The following is a 23,463-nucleotide window of genomic DNA, read 5'->3' as shown; positions in this document are numbered from 1 at the left end:
GTGTCGAGGCAAAGTTCTGGGGAAGGGTACCAAAAAAATTTCTGCAGCATTGAAGGTCCCCAAGAACACAGTGGCCTTCATCATTCTTAAATGGAAGAAGTTTGGAACCACCAAGACTCTTACTAGAGCTGGCCACCCGGCCAAACTGAGCAATCGGGGGAGAAGGGCCTTGGTCAGGGAGGTGACCAAGAACCTGATGGTCACTCTGAAAGAGCTCCTGAGTTCCTCTGTGGAGATGGGAGAACCTTCCAGAAGGACAACCATATCTGCAGCACTCCACCAATCAGGCCTTTATGGTAGAGTAGTAAGACGGAAGCCAATCCTCAGTAAAAGGCACATGACAGCCCGCTTGGACTTTGTCAAAAGGCATCTAAAGGACTCTCAGACAATGAGAAACAAGATTCTCTGGTATGATGAAACCAAGATTGAACTCATTGGCCTGAATGCCAAGCGTCACGTCTGGAGGAAACCTGGCACCATCCCTACGGTGAAGCATGGTGGTGGCAGCATCATGCTGTGGGGATGTTTTTCAGCGGCAGGGACTGGGAATCTAGTCAGGTTTGAGGGAAAGATGAATGGAGCAAAGTACAGCGAGATCCTTGATGAAAACCTGCTCCAGAGCGGTCAGGATATCAGACTGGGGCGAAGGTTCACCTTCCAACAGGACAACGGCCCTAAGCACACAGCCAAGACAACGCAGGAGTGCCTTCAGGACAAGTCTCTGAATGTCCTTGAGAGGCCCAGCCAGAGCCCGGACTTGAACCCGATCGAACATCTCTGGAGAGACCTGAAAATAGCTGTACAGCAACGCTCCCCATCCAATCTGACAGAGCTTGAGAGGATCTGCAGAGAAGAATGGGAGAAACTCCCCAAATACAGGTGTGCCAAGCATGTAGCGTCATATCCAAGAATACTCAATGCTGTAATCGCTGCCAAAGGTGCTTCAACAAAGTACTGAGTAAAGGGTCTGAATACTTATGTAAATGTTATATTTCCGTAAAAAAAAAAGGGAGAAACTCCCCAAATACAGGTGTGCCAAGCATGTAGCGTCATATCCAAGAAGACTCAATGCTGTAATCGCTGCCAAAGGTGCTTCAACAAAGTACTGAGTAAAGGGTCTGAATACTTATGTAAATGTTATATTTCCGTAAAAAAATAAATAAAAATGCAAACATTTCTACAAACCTGTTTTTGCTTTGTCATTATGGGTTATTGTGTGTAGATTGATGAGGGAAAAAAACAATTTAATCAATTTTAGAATAAGGCTGTAACGTATCAAAATGTGGAAAAAGTCAAGCGTCACGTCTGGAGGAAACCTGGCACCATCCCTACGGTGAAGCATGGTGGTGGCAGCATCATGCTGTGGGGATGTTTTTCAGCGGCAGGGACTGGGAATCTAGTCAGGTTTGAGGGAAAGATGAATGGAGCAAAGTACAGCGAGATCCTTGATGAAAACCTGCTCCAGAGCGGTCAGGACCTCAGACTGGGGTGAAGGTTCACCTTCCAACAAGACAACAACCATAAGCACACAGCCAAGACAATGCAGGAGTGGCTTCGGGTCAATGTTCAGCCAGAGCCCGGACTTGAACCCGATCGAACATCTCTGGAGAGACCTGAAAATAGCTGTACAGCGACGCTCCCCATCCAACCTGACAGAGCTTGAGAGGATCTGCAGAGAAGAATGGGAGAAAATCCCCAAATATAGGTGTGCCAAGCTTGTACCGTTATACCCAAGAAGACTCGAGGCTGTAATTGCTGCCGAAGGTGCTTCAACAAATTATTGAGTAAAGGGTCTGAATACTTACGTAAATGTAATATTTCCGTTTATTTGTTATTTCCATTTGCAAACATTTCTAAAAACCTGTTTTCGGTTTGTCATTATGGGGTATTGTGTGTAGATTTAATCCATTTTAGAATAAGGCTGTAACGTAACAAAATGTGGAAAAAGTCAAGGGGTCTGAATACTTTCCGAATGCACTGTAATTCTGATGTAAGACTGTGAGAGCTAATTGGTCTCTTTACTTCCTGTCTAGCTCTCATATGGATAGATAGCCTCTATCACGATGGTAGATTAGACACACCATAATAATGGAGGCTATAGGGGAAACTGTATGAGATACAGTACATAAATGGACTAAGAATTGGCAATCCATCCAGAAGATGACACATTTCTCTTTTTGAATCGGGGGCTGGGATTCAAACAAACACAGATAAACAAGCTGTGCACTGCCATGGACTTTTAAAGGGGATACCCACATCAATCACCATGCGCAGGTTGTTGATTTGTGCTGGCTTGAATCATGGCGTCTCCAATTTGACATTTTTGACCCAGTCTCCCTCCACCATCACCATTTAACTCCAGCATCATGATGCTTCTAAACTATGGGATCATGATGCAGGAGCACCCTTGTTTGTTTGTGCTTGGGATTGGTCTCATTAAGATTTCAGTATTACCACAGACTGGAATTGACCAGTACAAGCGGTGAGTGGAGATAAAGGGAATATTCCACCCTTTACATTCAGCTCACATGAAGACAGCAAATAAAGCTGTACTGGGGCCACTGATTTTTGTCTCTTTGTTCCAAGATCCTCTCCCCCCTCTTTTTTCCTCTTTACAGTGGAAGCAGCAGCAGTATGTCTGAAAAGCTGCCAAAGACCAAGACTGGTTCATCACTCTTTTCCTCCTCTCCCAGTGTTCACAGGCAGAGCGAGAGTGAGCGCGCGAGAGAGAGGAGAGTGATTATCTGCTACGCCGCTCCTCTCGCCTCCTAATCCCCTGGATACCCACTTTTTCTCTGGCTTGTAAGAACTGCTCAGAGCCAGGTGACATGCCCTTCTACTGACTGGTTCCGTATCGATCTATTCCCCACTCCCTCAGTGTGTGGATCTTGTTAAAGTAAAGAGCGCTGCACTTAAATTGTGTGCATGTGTGTGTGTCAGTTTGTGTTTCCTCAGCAGGTTGTGATCTTTACGAGGCTTTGATACCTACCTCCCACTGTGTGAGCACCACATGCGAAGAACTAACCAATTTACCCTCAAATGAAGCAATGAGGGACCGTTTTCAGCTTCAGGTGTGTGTGTGTGTGTGTGTGTGTGTGAGAGCGAGAGACAGTACAGCCATACGCTACAAACCAGAGCAGCGGGCCATCAATGTGTAAGATTGAGCACATCATACTGTGATATGAAAACCAAGTATAAAGGGCTAACCAAGCAACAGACAAAATGAAAAACAGGATGGAACGTCAGATGGAATATTATAGATATGATAATGAAACAATATTCTAGTAACAAAAAAACATTGTATCTATTCCAAGATATGAAGAATATAACTTAGGTCACAGACTGACACTGGAGGCTACTACAGACTCAGTCCTATTGCAATTTGATCAAGCAATACATGAATGATCCATTAGGTAAAAGCAGGCTCTATCCACTGTCCATCTTGTTGACTATAGCCATTCATTCTGTCATGTACCATTCAGTGTCTGCCTGATGCAATGTACACTGTATATTTGTTTATCAAAAAATAATTGCATAGTGCAATGCCATACAAATTGCTCTTCACTGTAGAATAAATAGTGTGAGCTTTTGAGCAATATCACATTTGTTGATGCACAATGACTTATGTCACATTGCTTTCACTCCCTTTATCTTGGTTCCCAGCGTTCGGTGCTACGTGAGGGGAGACATGTTCATATTTCCACATGAAACACACACACACACACACAAACACAAAGACAGACACAAAGACAGAGACACGCACAATTCCCTGACAATGGATCAGATTATGCAGGGAGACTGAACAAAGGAGGCGTTATTGATTCAAGAGTTGTATTATTCTTCGCATCTTTGGAGAGGAAAGATGCCTCATCTCTCTATGCTAGCGTCTTTGTCTTCGTCTCTATATCGAGACATGAGCGCTGCTTCACACTCCGGCGAGAAGTTTCCCATGAAGCTAATTACTGACAGTGGTTGCGTCCAAAATGGCACCCTATTCCTTATATAGTGCCCATGGGTCCTGGTCAAAAGTAGTGCACTATTTAGTGAATAGGGTGCCATGTGGGACGCAGCCCTTTCAGGTCCTCTCAGGCTCCAGGAGCCTCTGTTGTCCTCACAAACACAAGAGGGAAAGAAAGGAAATGAACACAGAGATCCTGAGCAGTTCAGTGGAGGCTGCTGAGGGGAGGATGCCTCATAATAATGTCTGGAATGGCAGGAATGGAATGGCATCAAACACATTGAAAACATGTTTGTACCATTCCACTTACTCCACTCCAGCCATTACCACAAGCCCGTCCTCCTCAATTAAGGTGCCACCAACCTCCTGTGAATTTTTTTATTTCACAGACAGTGCTTTAATATAATTACAACATTCCCTAAAAGCATCCATTTCATTTGGCCTTGAGTTAGTACAGTTAGTTTCTTCTGAGGTGTCCCAGTCAGAGTGCCTCAGATTTTGCGGCGAGTCTGAGCCACACACCCCTTAACCTTCTCGCTGGCTCCATCTCAATAGTCTAAAGCAGGGGTAGGCAACTAGATTCAACCGCAGGACGATTTTTGTCCAAGCGGTTGGCCGGAACATAATTGTAATAACTTGTACACTGCAAACCACAACCAAGCACAAAAACAGATTGTATTTGAAAATAACAATAATTTCATCGCTTGATTACATTGAGACACCATCACATACACTACCGGCCAAAAGTTTTAGAACACCTACTCATTCAAGGGTTTTTATTTATTTTTACTATTTTCTACGTTGTAGAATAATAGTGAAGACATCAAAACTATGAAATAACACATATGGAATCATGTAGTAACCAAAAAAGTGTTAAACAAATCAAATTATATTTTATATTTGAGATTCTTCAAATAGCCACCCTTTGCCTTGATGACAGCTTTGCACACTCTTGGCATTCTCTCAACCAGCTTCATGAGGTAGTCACCTGGAAAGCTCAAATAAGCAAAGAGAAACGACAGTCCATCATTACTTTAAGACATGAAGCTCAGTCAATACGAACATTTCAAGAACTTTGAAAGTTTCTTCAAGCGCAGTCGCAAAAACCATCAAGCTCTATGATGAAACTGGCTCTCATGAGGACCACCACAGGAATGGAAGACCCAGAGTTCCCTCTGCTGCAGAGGATAAGTTCATTAGAGTTACCAGCCTCAGAAATTGCAGCCCAAATAAATGCTTCACAGAGTTCAAGTAACAGACACATCTCAACATCAACTGTTCAGAGGAGACTGTGTGAATCAGGCCTTCATGGTCGAATTGCTGCAAAGAAACCACTACTAAAGGACACCAATAAGAAGAAGAGACTTGCTTGGGCCAAGAAACACAAGCAATGGACATTAGACCGGTGAAAATGTGTCCTTTGGTCTGGTTCAACCACCGTGTCTTTGTGAGACGCGGTGTGGGTGAACGGATGATCTCCGTATGTGTATTTCCCACCGTAAAGCATGGAGGAGGAGGTGTTATGGTGTGGGGGTGCTTTGCTGGTGACACTGTCTGTGATTTATTTAGAATTCCAGGCACTTTTAACCAGCATGGCTACCACAGCATTCTGCAGAGATACGCCATCCCATCTGGTTTGGGCTTGGTGGGACTATCATTTGTTTTTCAACAGGACAATGACCCAACACACCTCCAGGCTGTGTAAGGGCTATTTGACCAAGGAGAGTGATGGAGTGCTCCATCAGATGACCTGTCCTCCACAATCCCCTGACCTCAACCAAATAGAGGTGGTTTGGGATGAGTCGGACCGCAGAGTGAAGGAAAAGCAGTGCTCAGCATATGTCGGAACTCCTTCAAGACTGTTGGAAAAGCATTCCAGGTGAAGCTGGTTGAGAGAATGCCAAGAGCGTGCAAAGCTGTCATCAAGGCAAAGGGTGGCTATTTGAAGAATATAAAATATATTTTGATATGTTTAACACTTTTTTGGTTACTACATGATTCCATATGTGTTATTTTATAGTTTTGATGTCTTAACTATCATTCTACAATGTAGAAAATAGTAAAAATAAAGAAAAACCCTTGAATGAGTAGGTGTTCTAAAACTTTTGACCTGTAGTGTATGTCTCTCTTATATTTGTGGGAATACTTGGTGAACAGATTTCCTGGATTAAAATACATTTTAGCTGAATTCCTGGTAATTCTAGTCTTTTCTCACAGAAAACTAAAATCCTTAAAACTTAACTAAAAACTTTGAGAAATAAAACATATACATTGCGGGCCGGTTTTGGCCGTATGTTGCCAACCCCTGGTCTAAAGTGTCTTCCTTCCTCATCAACTTTCCTTAATCTGCACTGATGAATTGGTCATATCTGTGGGGTGTCCACTATGTGAAATAAAACGTCTCTCTTGAATAAGTGACTAAATGAGACTAACCTGTCCTGTAAAAATACAGGTTCAATGAAAAAACAGAGTAGATGAAGGAGAGGAGACAAGGAAAGAGAGCCACTTTAAACTATTGAGATGCACCACCTCCCTCTCTGTTCACTATGGTAGTATCCCATCTACTCCTTCACTTCTTGAACCCGTCCTCCTGGATGTCGAACTGTCTGTTGGGCTTGGTGGACTCCAGCATCAGCTCATCCAGCTGTCCCACCTGCTCGTCCTGGAACAGATTGAGATCCCCCTCCGACAGCTCTGCTCCAAACTCCACCTTCTTCACACAGACTCCAGCACCTGAGTCAGCAAGGTGTCACGGTAGTTCTAGAGGAGAGACAGAGAGAGAGAAGGAACATTTAGACACAGTTCTTGATGTCGCTGTAGTTCTACACAGAGGAGAAATAAAAGGATAATTAACACAATGACATTCCCTATGGGGATCAATTAAGTGTTCATCTATCTATCTGTATACTAGTGGTTCCTGGTTACTGTACTGTACCCCTAATCACATGCTCAAAGTACCCCCTGATGTGCAAATGTTCAATTGGTTTATGTCTTCCTAAGTACCCCGTGTGGATAGGCCAGGTACACCCAGAGAACCACTACTTTAGACATATCAAAGAACTCACCATTCCATTCCCCTTCAGTGAATCCATTACTCTGGCAAACCTATGCCTACAGAGGATTTTCAATAGTCAATTCCATTGAATTAATTAGGAAATACAACAGATAGGTAATGTATGATTATAAACTGGGTGGTTCGAGCCCTGAATGCTGATTGACTGACAGCCGTGGTATATCAGACCGTATACAACGGATATGACAAAACATTTATTTTTACTGCTCTAATTATGTTGGTAACCAGTTTATAATAGCAATAAGGCACCTCAGGGGTTTGTGGCATACGGCCAATATACCACGGCTAAGGGCTGTGTCCAGGCACACCGCGATGCGTCGTGCCTAAGAACAGCCCTTAGCCGTGGTATATTGGCCATATACCACACCCCCTCGGGCCTTATTGCTTAAATATATCACATCAATATGGAAAGCACATATCTCCAGTCTATAGACAAAAATCATTGGACTGCTTTACCACCCTCACTGCATGAATCAATCCATTCTATAGCATGAATCTATTCAATAAGGTTGATTGGGTATAAGGGAGTCCCGTGGAGTCTTCCCTGGTTATTATCTCGGGAGTTCCTGGACCTATCATGGGATTTGACACGGACACTACAGGGGTCACTGGCGGATGATCCGAGCTCATTTAAAGGGCTAATAGAGGTCATATCCCACACCTGACCTGCAACGCAGCCAGTCAGACCTGGTCAGAAATGGAGATTGACTTGTGGTTCAAAACTGTTCAGGGCTAGCAGCTAATACTTTTACAACTCAATGATGCCATCCAACATGCCAGTCTGTCACACTACATTGTACAATAGCAGGCAAGGCAAGAGTCTAGGGCTGAGGCTGACTATAAGAGATATGGGTGACCAGAATCCATTTTTATTGTCTAAAATGTCAACCCTTCAGAGTACGCTCTCTCACTTTCAGCTCTCTAAGCACACATTACTGCATAAAGAGGACCAAACCACTTAACTAATTCAGTGCAGTGAGTGCACTCTGCAGAGTTAACACATTTGTGCAGGTCAACCACATCAATATAAGCAGTTGATCACTATAACTGTGGAGTGCACTGTATGGCAAATACAGGTAACAGAACAGTAATCAATTCCATTTCAATGATTCCTTTTCCCTTGTATCCTCCTTGCTATGATACTGGGACAGATGATGTCCATCAAGCTAGTATCATCTCCGCTGGACCATGTCCAAGACAACATCAGGAAACAGTGTGTCATTTGACCCTGGCCAGACAGACCTGCCAAGACCACTTATGAATCACAACAACAAGGAGACATAGAGCAAACACAACATCCATTTTCATTCAAACAAAAAATTAAATGAAAATCCCTGTCTGGAGTTGGAACAAATGTTACGACCTCACATCGAGCCATTCACAAAAACATCGTAAGGTTTTGGAAGTGGTTCAATTTAAAGAAATAACAGGCCATTTGCCTAAAAGGCTTTCTCCTGTCTTGTACATAATGGAATTATTTTGAGTGTTGGCCAAGGGGTCATATTTCTTGGACATAGGAGAGCAGTCGTGTGCTGGAGTCACTAGTAAGAACACTTTGGGGTTGTCGTGAAGACCCGGGACACACATTTCAATGTCAAATTCTCACTTCTTTGGAAACCTTTTAGCTGTTATGCAGAAATCACTTTCTCAAGGTTACAGTACAGTACAACTTTATTTGTCCATTGGTAACAGAAATGTGTTGGAAATTTAGTATAAAGCTGATATCCTATCGATTCTACTTTCTCAGGGTAAATTTTGAACAACAGACAGTCTGTGTACATTTTTAACTCCTCTCTTCAGTAAACCTATTTTCTCTAGTCTGACTGGATTTGCTCCAAAGCAATTTGGGTAAAGTATTCCCTAGTCTTGCTAGGGTAGCTTTGGTTGGTGCTGCCCTTACAATTGGGGGTTGGATATGAAGAATATGTTACTTTGAGGTCCAAACATCCCTCTGACACTTGACACGACTCAAACAGATGGTTGGCTGCCAATCAACTAATGAAACGCACATCTCTCTCTCTCTCCCTTACTCTGCATCTCTTGGTCATAGTCAAGGTAATTCCTATTCCACCGTCTCAGTCTCAGTCTCCCCAGTCCCTACCATACTGGCCGTATTAAGCAGGCCTGGTCCTTGCTTCTGTGGTGTCTCTCTCCCCCCTCTGTTCCACGGGATCCTGTGTAACTGGATCAGAATGAACACGTAGAGCTTGTAATCAGGTTAGGAGGCTGTGTGTGTGTGTGTGTGTGTGTGTGAGAGAGAAATAATGTGTGCGCGTGTCTTTCAGTGTGTGTAATCACATTTAGGATTCTCTCTCCTCATCTGTTCTTTGGGCTCTGCCTGCCACCCTTCTGCACTTCTCAGAGGCAGCTTGGATGGAGGGAGGGAGCAGTGATTCACCGGAGAGAGAAAGGGAAGAATGAGAGAGAGAGGGAAGGAGAGAGAGAGGGAAGAAGGAGAGAGAGAGAGAGAGATTCTGAACCTGAATGAATCTAAGTTCTGGTACATTGGTTACATCAGGGCTCTACAGTGCGACCATTTTAATTGCATTTGCGACTAAAAATAGACGTGTGCGAACTGTAAAAGTAAAATATGAGCACGTGCGAGTAAAATGTATAGCAAAATTGTAAATTGTACAAATTGGATTCGTAACATATGATACGAATTGGGCATGCCATTATTTTAGCTACCATGGCTATGCCCCCATAGGATGACAATGCCCCCATCCATACGGCTCGAGTGGTCACTGAATGGTTTAATGAGCATGAAAACGATGTTATCAATATGCCATGGCCGTCTCAGTCACCAGATCTCAACCCAATTGAACACTTATGAGAGATTCTGGAACGGCGCCTGAGACAGCGTTTTCCGGCACCATCAACAAAACACAAAATGATCTAGCCACAATCTGCGCACTCGCTATATAACGCAAAATTATTGGTGAGAAAACCATCAGTAGACTTGAAAATGCGATGGAAACCCATTTAACTTGTATCTTTGAATCAGTACATGGAATTTAACCGCAAAAGGTAGTTTTATGTGCACTACGTCATCACGCATAGCCTTTTATCCACAACAAGTCAATTTGATATGGAAACACATCTCTGGTGGGAAATGCACATATTGTTTTTATGCATATTTTATAATATTTGCATGAAAATCTGTCACCAATTGGATGGAAACCTAACTCTATGCTGTGCGTGCACTGTAGGCCTAAGTGAAGTGCTGAAAGATTCATTTTTAGAAGCTCACCCCACAGCACAGGCATAGAAGTTGGTCTAATTTACTGGAAAGTCTACTAAAGCGTGACTGTCCTTGTGTTTCTTGGCTATTTATATTGTTTTGTTCACACGCTAGGTTACTTTTCAATGTTAGCTTGGGTTTGCTGCAAGTGCAACCGAAGATACAATGTAGATTCAGTCTCACTCAGAGACAGACGAGTTTCACTATTATCACGGCAACTCCCCCGCCCTTAAAGGGGCAGCTGAACATTATCACAACTAAATTACTTAAATATTTGAGGGTATATTGTGGAACACGCCAAAATCATTTTATTATTGAACTTTTAGTCATTTCTTATCATTAAAACACTATTCCTACCTCGGGGGCACATGTGCTCCTTGTAAAATCTGTGTACATTCCAAACCACTCTCTTCTCCTATAACTCCTATGGTCATTGTCCAATGTTCACAGCTAGAAAACATTTTGGTAATCATTTTTCATTTCTGTGTCTTTCTTTGGTCCCACTTCCCACTGTATATTTTCACTGCAACATATCAAGGTTGGTAGGGATGTGACAATACCAGTATCGCAATTTTTTTCCATGCATGAAGCAGAACAAACTCTTTGGTCCTTTAAAAACCTGCTGTATGTAAAATAGTGTGTATAGCTTGGAAAATAAATAAATGTGACTCTGGATGAGAACATAATGATGTTTGTTTTCAACATTAGGGCTGTTTTCCTAAAGAAGTAAAATCTGCTTTGTGTTTTGTTTCCTTGCCACGATACTAACGAGTATCGCTATCCACTTTGCCGCTCTGACATTGCTCGTCCATATATTTATTTATATATTCTTAATTCCATTGCTTTACTTAGATTTGTGTGTATTGGGTATATGTTGTGAAATTGTTAGATATTACTTGTTAGATATTACTGCACTGTTGGAGCTAGGAACACAAGCATTTTGCTACACCTGCAATAACATCTGCTAAACACGTGTATGTGACCAATAAAAATGGATTTGATTTGATTTATACTGGTATCGTTCCGTCCATAACACATACCATGTCTGTTCACACTGCACATGTAGAGCTGCAGTAATGGAGAGTGGGGAACGTGGTGAGTCATGACTCATGATATAGCCTAGGCCTAAAGATAAACCCAAGCCATTTCTATAGATTTTTTTTAACCATTTATTTCACCAAGGTAATTATCTTTCCCAAGAGCAACTGGACCAAGACAACAGCAAGTAATGGAGAGACTTGTATAGAGCCAGGAGAGAAGGAGAAGAGAAGGAGAAGAGAATAAAGGAGAAGAGAAGGAGAAGAGAAGAGAAGAGAATAGATTATTAAACAGCAGCTCCATCCCCCATGGATTCCTATTCTCCGCCGTCATCAAAGACAAAAGGACTCTCTGCTCTGGCATCCAGCTGCCATCCCATCACCACTTCATTAGACGCATTACTGCAGGTGGATGGATTCCCTTCCTCTCTAATTCATCATTACACTGGAAAAACACTCTGTAGGTTCCTCACAGACAGTCATAGTAACACAAACTGGGCCATATCTGGGTTCAGTTTACCCCCATATGTGAAGCATATTGAGCACCTGGTAGAAAATCACAAGGCTATATCAATCCTATCAATTATGATTAATTCATGAATAATTCATAATTCATTATGACCTTCTGTATCACAAAGGAGATACATAATCATTATTGGTTGGATAAATAATACATAAAGGAATAAATGGTTTGATAAATAAATCCTTGGAGGCTATCAGGACACAGGCTTATGCCAGTCTGCCTGTGAAGTCATTTTACTTGCAGAATCCAAAAAGATCCATATTGAATGGCAGAATAAGTAGTCTAGTCTCAGTCCAGAATGCCACTGTCAGACAGCACCATCTGTGTGTTACACTCCATTCATTTGCCAGTAAATTAAGTTAGAAATAGTGCTACTAATGCACATGACACCAAAAACACATATCGTAAAAGTAATGATGCTTTTGTTTGTTTGTGTGTATCTAACATCATGCTTCATGATTGTTTTTGAGACCCAACATCTTAAGAGGACTTTGAACCACCTCTGAGAGGTAGCACAAAGGAGGCTTGGCAGATGAAATGCATCGAAGCCTCTGGTGTGTGTACATATGGCAGATTGGTATGGGGAAAGTTGCTCTGATGATTCTCATCACTTAATTTGTCATGCTCCACTCAACGAAGACCGAGTGAACCTGGGAACCTGTGTGTGTGTTAGTAATGTACCATTTGAATATCAGTGTAGTTTTCATCTTTGGTTGACTGGATATCTTACAGTGGGGGAAAAAAAGTATTTAGTCAGCCACCAATTGTGCAAGTTCTCCCACTTAAAAAGATGAGAGAGGCCTGTAATTTCCATCATAGGTACACGTCAACTATGACAGACAAATTGAGAATTTTTTTTCCAGAAAATCACATTGTAGGATTTTTTATGAATTTATTTGCAAATTATGGTGGAAAATAAGTATTTGGTCACCTACAAACAAGCAAGATTTCTGGCTCTCACAGACCTGTAACTTCTTCTTTAAGAGGCTCCTCTGTCCTCCACTCGTTACCTGTATTAATGGCACCTGTTTGAACTTGTTATCAGTATAAAAAGACACCTGTCCACAACCTCAAACAGTCACACTCCAAACTCCACTATGGCCAAGACCAAAGAGCTGTCAAAGGACACCAGAAACAAAATTGTAGACCTGCACCAGGCTGGGAAGACTGAATCTGCAATAGGTAAGCAGCTTGGTTTGAAGAAATCAACTGTGGGAGCAATTATTAGGAAATGGAAGACATACAAGACCACTGATAATCTCCCTCGATCTGGGGCTCCACACAAGATCTCACCCCGTGGGGTCAAAATGAACACAAGAACGGTGAGCAAAAATCCCAGAACCACACGGGGGGACCTAGTGAATGACCTGCAGAGAGCTGGGACCAAAGTAACAAAGCCTACCATCAGTAACGCACTACGCCGCCAGGGACTCAAATCCTGCAGTGCCAGACGTGTCCCCCTGCTTAAGCCAGTACTTGTTCAGGCCCGTCTGAAGTTTGCTAGAGTGCATTTGGATGATCCAGAAGAGGATTGGGAGAATGTCATATGGTCAGATGAAACCAAAATATAACTTTTTAGTAAAAACTAAACTCGTCGTGTTTGGAGGACAAAGAATGCTGAGTTGCATCCAAAGAACACCATACATACTGTGAAGCATGGGGGTGGAAACATCATGCTTTGGGGCTGCTTTTCTGCAAAGGGACCAGGACGACTGATCCGTGTAAAGGAAAGAATGAATGGGGCCATGTATCGTGAGATTTTGAGTGAAAACCTCCTTCCATCAGCAAGGGCATTGAAGATGAAACGTGGCTGGGTCTTTCAGCATGACAATGATCCCAAACACACTGCCCGGGCAAAGAAGGAGTGGCTTCGTAAGAAGCATTTCAAGGTCCTGGAGTGGCCTAGCCAGTCTCCAGATCTCAACCCCATAGAAAATCTTTGGAGGGAGTTGAAAGTCCGTGTTGCCCAGCGACAGCCCTAAAACATCACTGCTCTAGAGGAGATCTGCATGGAGGAATGGGCCAAAATACCAGCAACAGTGTGTGAAAACCTTGTGAAGACTTACAGAAAAACGTTTGACCTGTGTCATTGCCAACAAAGGGTGTATATAACAAAGTATTGAGAAACTTTTGTTATTGACCAAATACTTATTTTCCACCATAATTTGCAAATAAATTCATTAAAAATCCTACAATGTGATTTTCTGGATTTTCTTTTCTCATTTTGTCTGTCATAGTTGACGTGTAACTATGATGAAAATTACAGGCCTCTCTCATCTTTTTAAGTGGGAGAACTTGCACAATTGGTGGCTGACTTAATACTTTTTTCCCCCACTGTAACTATGCTGTTGAAATGAGTAGTATGTCTCTGAAAAGAAAAGCAGAGAACATTTGGAACTTCAATTTATTAATTGAAAATGTTCCTCAGTTTTCAACAAAGGTTTATAATGTCATTAACTGAACTTGAATTAGGGTATGTATACAGTTGAAGTCGGAAGTTTACATACAGTGAGGGAAAAAAGTATTTGATCCCCTGCTGATTTTGTACATTTGCCCACTGACAAAGAAATGATCAGTCTATAATTTTAATGGTAGGTTTATTTGAACAGTGAGAGACAGAATAACAACAAATTAATCCAGAAAAACGCATGTAAAATATGTTAGAAATTGATTTGCATTTTAATGAGGGAAATAAGTATTTGACCCCCTCTCAATCAGAAAGATTTCTGGCTCCCAGGTGTCTCTTATACAGGTAACGAGCTGAGAATCAATCAGATTCCAAACTCTCCACCATGGCCAAGACCAAAGAGCTCTCCAAGGATGTCAGGGACAAGACTGTAGACCTACACAAGGCTGGAATGGGCTACAAGACCATCGCCAAGCAGCTTGGTGAGAAGGTGACAACAGTTGGTGCGATTATTTGCAAATGGAAGAAACACAAAAGAACTGTCAATCTCCCTCTGCCTGGGGCGCCATGCAAGATCTCACCTCGTGGAGTTGCAATGATCATGAGAACGGTGAGGAATCAACCCAGAACTACACGGGAGGATCTTGTCAATGATCTCAAGGCAGCTGGGACCATAGTCACCAAGAAAACAATAGGTAACACACTACGCCGTGAAGGACTGAAATCCTGCAGCGCCCGCAAGGTCCCCCTGCTCAAGAAAGCACATATACATGCCCATCTGAAGTTTGCCAATGAAAATCTGAATGATTCAGAGGAGAACTGGGTGAAAGTGTTGTGGTCAGATGAGACCAAAATCGAGCTCTTTGGCATCAACTCAACTCGCCGTGTTTGGAGGAGGAGGAATGCTGCCTATGACACCAAGAACACCATCCCCACCGTCAAACATGGAGGTGGAAACATTATGCTTTGGGGGTGTTTTTCTACTAAGGGGACAGGACAACTTCACCGCATCAAAGGGACGATGGACGGGGCCATGTACCATCAAATCTTGGGTGAGAACCTCCTTCCCTCAGCCAGGGCATTGAAAATGGGTCGTGGATGGGTATTCCAGCATGACAATGACCCAAAACACACGGCCAAGGCAACAAAGGAGTGGCTCAAGAAGAAGCACATTAAGGTCCTGGAGTGGCCTAGCCAGTCTCCAGACCTTAATCCCATAGAAAAACTGTGGAGGGAGCTGAAGGTTTGAGTTGCCAAACGTCAGGCTCAAAACCTTAATGACTTGGAGAAGATCTGCAAAGAGGAGTGGGACAAAATCCCTCCTAAGATGTGTGCAAACCTGGTGGCCAACTACAAGAAATGTCTGACCTCTAAGATTGCCAACAAGGGTTTTGCCACCAAGTACTAAGTCATGTTTTGCAGAGGGGTCAAATACTTATTTCCCTCATTAAAATGCAAATCAATTAATAACATTTTTGACATGTGTTTTTCTGGATTTTGTTGTTGTTATTGTTATTCTGTCTCTACCTGTTCAAATAAACCTACCATTAAAATTATAGACTGAGCATTTCTTTGTCAGTGGGCAAACGTACAAAATCAGCAGGGGATCAAATACTTTTTTCCCTCACTTAGCCAAATACATTTAAACTCAGTTTTTCACAATTCCTGATATTTAATCCTAGTAAAAAGTCCCTGTCTTAGGTCAGTTAGGATCACCACTTTATTTTAAGAATGTGAAATATCAGAATAATAGTAGAGAGAATGATTTATTTCAGCTTTTATTTCTTTCATCACATTCCCAGTGGGTCAAAAGTTTACATACACTCAATTAGTATTTGGTAGCATTGCCTTTAAATTGTTTAACTTGGGTCAAACGTTTCAGGTAGCCTTCCACAAACTTCCCACAATAAGTTGGGTGAATTTTGGCCCATTCCTCCTGACAGAGCTGGTGTAACGGAGTCAGGTTTGTAGGCCTCCTTGCTCGCACACGCTTTTTCAGTTCTGCCCACAAATGTTCTATAGGATTGAGGTCAGGGCTTTGTGATGGCCACTCCAATACCTTGACTTTGTTGTCCTTAAGCCATTTTGCCACAACTTTGGAAGTATGCTTAGGGTCATTTTCCATTTGGAAGACCCATTTGCAACCAAGCTTTAACTTCCTGACTGATGTCTTGAGATGTTCCTTAAATATATCCACTTAATTTTCCTTCCTCATGATGCCATCTATTTTGTGAAGTGCACCAGGCCCTCCTGGAGCGAAGCACCCCCACAGCATGATGCTGCCACCCCTGTGCTTCACCGTTGGGATGGTGTTCTTCGGCTTGCAAGGAACCCCCTTTTTCCTCCAAACATAACGATGGTCATTATGGCCAAACAGTTCTATGTTTGTTTCATCAGACCAGAGGACATTTATCCAAAAAGTACGATCTTTGTCCCCATGTGCAGTTGCAAACCGTAGTCTGTCTTTTTTATGGCTGTTTTGGAGCAGTGGCTTCTTCCTTGCTGATCGGCCTTTCAGGTTATGTCGATATAGGACTCGTTTTACTGTGGATATAGATACTTTTGTACCTGTTTCCACCAGCATCTTCACAAGGTCCTTTGCTGTTGTTCTGGGATTTATTTGCACTTTTCGCACCAAATTATGTTCATCTCTAGGAGACAGAACGCGTCTCTTTCCTGAGTGGTATGGCGGCTGCGTGGTCCCATGGTGTTTATACTTGAATACTATTGTTTGTACAGATGAACATGGTACCTTCAGGCGTTTGGAAATTGCTCCCAAGGATGAACCAGACTTGGAGGTCTACACATTTTTTTCTGAGGTCTAGGCTGATTTCTTTTGATTTTTTCCATAATGTCAAGCAAAGAGGCACTGAGTTTGAAGGTAGGGCTTGAAATACATCCACAGGTACACCTCCAATTGACTCAAATGATGTCAATTAGCCTATCAGAAGCTTCTAAAGCCATGACATCATTTTCTGGAATTTTCCAAGCTGTTTAAAGGCACAGTCAACTTAGTGTATGTAAACGTCTGACCCACTGGAATTGTGATACAGTGAATTATAAGTGAAATAATCTGTCCGTAAACAATTGTTTGAAAAATTACTTGTGTCATGCACAAAGTAGATGTCCTAACCGACTTGCCAAAATGATAGTTTGTTAACAAGACATTTGTGGAGTGGTTGAAAAACTAGTTTTAATGACTCCAACCTAAGTGTATGTAAACTTCCGACTTCAACTGTACCTATTAAGCCCACCGAAATCTAAGTTTAGACATTTCAAAAATATACTGCCCTAATTTTTGTAAGAAAAGTGGAGATAAAATGAAAGATTAATCTCTAATGTGAAGTTTTATGACTTTACTTAGATGTTTTTGGATAAAATATGTGAAAAGTCGGAACTGGGCTTAAATGGGTACCGAATGTAACCTTTTAGCCCATGGGTGTTCCAAATAATCCCACCTCTTAAATAATCCATTTTAATTAATTTTCAAATGTTCTAAACCTACAAATGGACATTTCTTATGTAAAATTATATTAGTCTCCCCTAAAGTAGCACTCATAAAAGGGGGTGTTCAATCATATCCAGAGATCAATGTGGGCTTTTGTTCTTACCAACCAGTACACACCTAATTCACCTAATCATAGACTTCAATCAAGACATGATTAGTTGAATCAGGTGTGTTATTGCTTGGTTAGAACACAAACCTGCACCCACACTGGCCCTTTGTGGATAAGAAGCCATGCACAAAGTCCATAAGACACACAACTTTTAAAGAATTATCTGAAAGCTGATTCACATTTGCTGTACTGCTATTCTTGTTAATTAGTTCAACTTGTCTTCCTAAAGGGTCGTTCCACTCAAAAAGCACAAGAAAGATAATTTTGACACCCACCATCTCAGATTGTTCTGAAATTGTTTCTGTTGTTAGAAACAGATACAATTAAAATTCCTGCAACATTATTTGGTTGAAATATAATTTGATCTCTGAAAAATTCCGCTAATTGATTGCACTCAAATTGGCCATTTTAATTTATAGGATTCATATAATATTCAATAAATATAGTACCTAACATCCGACTTGGACCAAGCGTTTTTCTAACAATGAGTTAGACATAAGGAATCCAAAGAAATGGTCAAAAGCCACCCACGGACCCCCCACACCACACACCAATCCCACCCCAACAACGAGTATACAGTATAAGTTCTCTATGTCTGACAAGTAGTATGGAGCTGCGGCTCAGAGTTTCTTCATCCTATGTAATGTGAATTTGGTGATGTTTTTATTAAAAAAATTTCTGTTCAGAGAAATTAGTCATTGAAGTTGTTAGGTTTATGTCCAATCCTACATCCTGATATTACCAGGTTCTGACCACTAGATTGTGCTGTTCCTGCTATTAGGTGAATTATTTTTTAAAGATCCCTCACCCCATCAATTTTAAAGGGATAGTTCACCCAAATTACAAAATGACACATTGGTTTCCTTACCCTGTAAGCAGTTTATGGACAAGGTATGACAGCAATCCTGCCATTTGATTAGATGTTCAGGAGTCTTATGGCTTGGGGGTAGAAGCTGTTTAGAAGCCTCTTGGACCTAGACTTGGCACTCCGGTACCGCTTGCCGTGCGGTAGCAGAGAGAACAGTCTATGACTAGGGTGGCTGGAGTCTTTGGCAATTTTTATGTTAGGTACTATATTTATTGATTTGAGAGCTAAATATTAGCTTAATATCTCAAATTATATTTCATAAAAATAATGTTGCAGGAATGCTAATCTTAGCTGTTTCTAACTACAGAAACGATTTCAGAACAATCTGAGATGGTGGTGTCATGGCTTGCTGAAATGACATGGAATGACCTTGAAGAGTGAAGACAGTTTAAAATCTCCCTCTCAACTGTTGTATTACAAAGGTACAGGTGGTGGACCAAAAAACTGAATCACCTGGATGAACAAAGGACAACAATATGACACCACCTAAAATTCCATGATTAGTCGCCCAATAGTCATTTTCTTATCCCTCATTTGTTTGCATTTTTGTCCATCACTTGTAGGTCTTCTATCCCTGATATCCCTCACCCTGACCTTATTCTACTCTCTCTGCATCAAAGACTACCTGTCCACTCCAAATGTATTGGAGAGAGTACAGAGGTTTCTAATGGTTCCTAATTGTTTCTAATCTTGGTAAAGGCACCATGGCTAGATACATGATATGCATAAATGTAGTTTTTGTGTGTTTTAATCAACTTATATCTGAACAAAGAAACATATTTATGCTCATTTTCATTGAATATTAGGGATATCAACACACTATCCCCACGTGTTTCAATGAAAACTGGGCTTAATAGGAGCATACTGGGCTTAATTGGAACAACAGTGATTTATGATGAAAAAGACAGAATAGCAAAGTCTACTCATAAAATATTTGGAAACTAATGGTTTGGGGTATAAATATACACTACAGACAACAATATTATTCTAAATTAGTATTGATCTTATTGAACACTATTTATTTATTGCCATTTACATTCTGTATACCCTTTAAGCCCTCCTGACATAAATGTCCAATAAAAAAAATAAAGGTATGTATAACAATGCAAGGTTTTTTAAATAGTAAAATAAGACAAAATGCATTTAAAAATGTAAGATGTGAATGCCTAAAATCTATTATCTTGTTGCAGTTCAAGTTATGTTACTATTGTGTGACTGTGACATGCACGCTCGACTGCTTGCATGAAAAACCCATCTTTTCAATTGGTAAGAAATAGTAATTAATGCCCAAGAAATATGCTATCATGTGCATATACACTATATATACACAAAGAAATGCGAAAACCCCTTCAAATGAGTGGATTCGGATATTTCAGCCACACCCGTTGCTGACAGGTGTATAAATCGAGCACACAGCCATGCAATCTCCATAGACAAACATTGGCAGTAGAATGGCCCGTACTGAAGAGCTCAGTCACTTTCAACATAGCACCGTCATGGGATGCCACCTTTCCAACAAGTCAGTTCGTCAAATTTCTGCCCTGCTAGAGCTGCCCCGGTCAACTGTAAGTGCTGTTATTGTAAGATGGAAACGTCTAGGAGCAACAACAGCTCAGCCGCGAAGTGGTAGGCCACACAAGCTCACAGAACGGGACTGCCGAGCACTGAAGCACGTAAGCGCGTAAAAGCCGTCTGTCCTCGGTTGCAACTCTCACTACTGAGTTCCAAACTGCCTCTGGAACGTCAGCACAAGAACTGTTCGTTGGGAGCTTCATGAAATGGGTTTCCATTGTCGAGCAGCCGCACACAAGCCTAAGATCACCAAGCGCAATGCCAAGCGTTGGCTGGAGTGGTATAAAGCTCGCCGCCATTTGGCTCTGGAGCAGTGAAAACGCCTTCTCTGGAGTGATGAATCACGCTTCACCATCTGGCAGTCCGACAGACAAATCTGGGTTTGGCGGATGCAGGAGAACGCTACCTGCCCCAATGCATACTGCCAACTGTAAAGTTTGGTGGAGGAAGAATAATTGTCTGGGCCCCTTAGTTCCAGTGAAGGGAAATCTTAACGCTATAGCATACAATTACATTCTAGACGATTCTGTGCTTCAAACATTGTGGCAACAGTTTGGGGAAGGCATGTTTCAGCATGACAATGCCCCCGTGCACAAAGCGAGGTCCATACAGAAATGGTTTGTCGAGATCGGTGTGGAAGAACTTGACTGGCCTGCACAGAGCCCTGACCTCAACCCCATCGAACACCTTTGGGATGAATTGGAACGCGGACTGCAAGCCAGGCCTTATCTTCCAACATCCCCCAATGCTCCTTATAGGACACATCACTGCACTCTATACGCCTATGTAAACTGGTCATCTCTGTATACCCGATGCAAGACCCACTGGTTGATGCTTATTTATAAAACCCTCTTAGGCCTCACTCCCCCTATTTGAGATACCTACTGCAACCCTCATCCTCCACATACAACACCCATTCTGCCAGTCACATTCTGTTAAAGGTCCCCAAAGCACACACATCCCTGGGTCGCTCCTCTTTTGAGTTCAGTTCTCTGCAGCTAGTGACTGGAACAAGATGCAAAAAACACTCAAACTGAACAGTTTTATCTCCATCGCTTCATTCAAAGACTCAATCATAGACAATCTTACTGATTGTTCTGGCTGCTTCGAGTGATGTATTGTTGTCTCTACCTTCTTGCCCTTTGTGCTGTTGTCTGTGCCCAATAATGTTTGTACCATGTTGTGTTGATACCATGTTGTTGTCATGTTGCTACCATGCTGTGTTGTCATGTTGTGTTAATGCCATGCTATGTTGTTGTCTTAGGTCTCTCTTGTCATGATGTGTGTTTTGTCCTATATTTTTATTATATATTTTTTAATCCCAGCCCCCGTCCCCGCAGGAGGCCTTTGGCCTTTTGGTATGCCGTCATTGTAAATAAGAATGTGTTATTAACTGACTTGCCTAGTTAAATAAACGTTAAATAAAAAATAAAATCTTGAATCAGAGGTGCAGTCAAGGCTCTGGAATTATGGTAAACACTGCCATCGTTCGGCGAGGGATTGAAAAGCCACGTTCTTCTATAATAACGTGACCAACAATATTGGTTAAATCTCCCGTCTCCTCAAAGATCCTCTATCCAAAGAAAGAGCTAGCATGACCATAAGTATCGGGACGTGCTTACCCATTTCATTTATTAACTACCATTTTATATGTATTGACAGTGCACTTGCAATGATATGCGATTCTGTACTGTTGTCAACTTACATTCCCTCATGAAGACAGTATCCTCGGGCGCCGCCGTTTTGTTCCTTCTGAATTCATCTTTCACATACTGGTCTCCCAGCGCTCTCAAGTCTATGGGCAGGAACCCGTGCAACAGCAGAATCCTCTTGTACAAAGAGAAAACTCTCGATACATGGGAAGGATTCGCCATGAAGTTGTTGGTAAGAGAAACACGCAAAACAAATACATCTAGAACGCTAGCTAGGTATATATGTATATAACGGTTACTTACTTGACTTTCCTTTAAAGACAACTTGGTAGCCGATTGTATGACAGGTGAATGCTAGCTAAGCTATAACTAATAGTGTGATTGCTGGCTCGAGCTCACAGCTTCAAGCCAAGCGACGAGTTCCCTACTATGTAAGGCAAGTCCTTTCGTGACAAATACTAATTCAGATAAAAAGCGAATATCTCTTCAGATTTGCAGCTTTGGCAAACTTACAAACAGTCACATTACAACAAGGATAGTTATTCAATAGAACAGAACAGCGTGCCCTTGTTTATTCCGGAAGTTGAATTTTCTTTGACCATTCACCATAGACTTGGATGAGAAACCTCAAGATGCCTATGTTTTCTTTTAGTGTCCTCTAGCGGTGAATTTGTCTTTGGATGTAACGTTATTGACCTGAAATTCATATATACAGTACAGTAATTGGAAATGACTTGCACCAAATGATATGCAGCACTAAGATTCTCAATTTCCATCGTAACCTAAGACACAAGTATTATAAAGAATGGTTATGAAATTGTTATATAATTGTTGCGAAGTTGTTATTAATAAATCAGGATTTTTTTATTTGAGCTCCCTCCATACAAATAAAGAGGAGAAAACAAGGTGACACTGACGAAATCTATTTTTGTTTCCTAGAACATTCTTGTGACTGCAGGTAAATGGATGAATGCACATACTGAAAATCGGTCAGTTATAGCCTAGTAGTTTAGATACGTATAGTCTCATCATCAGATGTATCAGGCAAGGAAACATCCAGTCAAACCTGCTTGGTAACATCCCCTGCATGCAGGTAGGAGGTACCCGATAAGAGTTCACCTGCCTATAAAACTCACTCCCACAGCTGTGCTCTTTGCCTAGTCACTCCATACTTCTACTCTTTGGCATTATCCACAATCAGAGGACAAGATGACCAATCGTTTAAAACATTTTTGTGTGAAAATAAATTCCTGTAAAAATTACCAACGATAATAGAAAAATATTTTAAGATACTGTAAGACTAAAATATTCCAAAACGTGTTATTGTAACTTTAAAAAGCAACAATGACTTTGGTTGAGAGTCATTATTACAATACTTTCTTTTAAATGCATACTTCCCCCTTGTAAACTGATCTTGAAAATGATAGCACAATCAATGTCAGTTGTATACTGTATATAGTATATGTGCATGTTTGCATATTATTTTGAAAGGTTGGAAGTAACATGTGTTTGTTC

At 41.6% G+C, this 23,463-nt stretch overlaps 1 pseudogene across 1 annotated transcript; it reads right to left on the bottom strand.

Moving 5' to 3' along the window:
* Positions 1-6,041: 6,041 nt before the first annotated feature.
* LOC311108759 (succinate dehydrogenase assembly factor 3, mitochondrial-like) lies at positions 6,042-22,495 on the bottom strand (annotated as a pseudogene). Its single transcript has 2 exons — positions 21,988-22,495; positions 6,042-6,718 (listed from the first exon to the last, which is right to left on the bottom strand). The product of its transcript is annotated as a succinate dehydrogenase assembly factor 3, mitochondrial-like (transcript).
* Between the last annotated feature and the right edge of the window lie 968 nt (positions 22,496-23,463).

The sequence above is a fragment of the Coregonus lavaretus genome (genome assembly GCF_964263955.1).
Source record: "Coregonus lavaretus genome assembly, chromosome: 3".
NCBI classification, from domain to species: domain Eukaryota; kingdom Metazoa; phylum Chordata; class Actinopteri; order Salmoniformes; family Salmonidae; genus Coregonus; species Coregonus lavaretus.
This window is presented reverse-complemented; position numbering and strand designations above follow the sequence as displayed.